General features: G+C 40.2%; 1 protein-coding gene across 2 annotated transcripts in view; it reads right to left on the reverse strand.

Annotated features, from left to right (window-relative positions):
• Positions 1–1686, reverse strand: part of Ccdc81 (coiled-coil domain containing 81) — a 41766-nt gene that overhangs the window by 6941 nt on the left and 33139 nt on the right. The window lies entirely within an intron of this gene.

Genomic DNA, 1686 nt, shown 5'->3' on the forward strand with positions numbered 1-1686 from the left:
GTGTACTTCGGGCATGTCTGTATTCTAGCCAAATCACATAGACCTAGATGGTCTTTGGAAGTGATCCCTTACCAGAGCAGCTGTGTTGCTGGATTAAAATTCCTCTACATACACACACACACACACACACACACACACATTACATATTATTGCTTTGTAATAGCAGTAGCTCCCCTTACTGACTCTGAAACAAGCATTACACTAAGCTATTTGCAGGAATTATTTAACTCTGGATCATCGAGACATAGATACTTGTATTAGCCTTAGAACAAATAGGAAAACCAGTGCCCTCAAACGCATGTAACTTGCTCTTTATCACACAATTAATACAGTGATAAAAACATGCCAATAGGATGCATTTGTGAAGGAATGTCTAGAAAGCCAAGTGAGAAGCTGAAGTCAGAGTTGAAAGAAGGGGGTCACAGCAGCCTTAGTAGACAGAGAGTGTACCTGCCGGACTTAGGACAGCAGTGCCTGTGACTGAACAGGAACTATGTCGAGATTTTAGAAATTTCATGTATATCAAGGCAAGATTTTTATCCTTGCATGGATTAGACATGACTCCTTGTTTTTTTATTAAAATGGGGAAATACATAATGCAGATTATAATTAATAAGTTAATTAGAATAAACTTCACAGTCTGACTACTCCCACACCCTCCCTGCCAACTGTCAAACCCACTCTTACCATTGTGTCATCCCCAACCCACCACCCAGCTCATGTCTACCCAACCTGCCACAGAAGGTAATGGACCTCACACTATCCTATCTGGACCATTTCTAATATTTATAGACATTAATAATATGACTTGTTGTGAGTATATTCTCTTTGAAAAGGAGTAGATTCCTTGACCAAAAGCCTTTTTGGAATTCCTACGAACCTCAATAATTCTGGCTAATCAAATACAAAAGAATTGATGAACATTTACAAAGAAAAAACTAGTTTCCTATGACAATCTGGGTGGAGGTAAGGATTAGGAAATGGATGATGGAAGGCTAGGAAGGAAAAACGAAGATGCTGTGAGACTGAAAGCTGATGGGACCTTTAAATTTCTTACCAGCTACATGACCAACTGGATATTGTAACAAATTGAGTGTCTCATGCTTGAGCTTAAAGATCCTGGCACTGAGACACCTCTGCCCATCCGATAACTCCATGATGTAGAGGTGTGTACTGGTAACTGAGGAAGGGCCCATCTACTTGAGTGTGACAGCATATTTTGGCTCACTTAGTAAGTCCAATGAGTAGTGACGATATTACAATTCTTTTCAGAAGTTATACTGTTGCGGGGCAGTGATGGTGCATGCCTTTAATCCCAGCACTCAGAAGGCAGAGGCAGGTGGATTTCTGAGTTCGAGGCCAGCCTGATCTACAAAGTGAGTTCTAGGACAGCCAGGGCTTTACCTGTCTCGAAAAAACAAAAGAAGAAGAAAGAAGAAGGAAGAAGAAGGAAGAAAAAGAAAGAAGGAAGAAGAAGAAAGAAGGAAAAAGAAAGAAAGAAGAAAGAAAGAAGAAGAAGGAATAGAAGAAGAAAGAAGAAGGAAGAAGGAAGACGAAGAAGAAAGAAGAAGGAGGAGGAGTGGGAGGAAGAAAGAAGAAAGAAGGAATTGAAGAAATAGAAGAAGAAGGAAGAGGAAGGAATAGAAGGAAGGAAGGAAGAATAGAAGAAGGAAGAAGAAGGAGAAG

This window comes from Mus pahari, chromosome 1 (assembly GCF_900095145.1).
Source record: "Mus pahari chromosome 1, PAHARI_EIJ_v1.1, whole genome shotgun sequence".
Taxonomy (NCBI): Eukaryota; Metazoa; Chordata; class Mammalia; order Rodentia; family Muridae; genus Mus; species Mus pahari.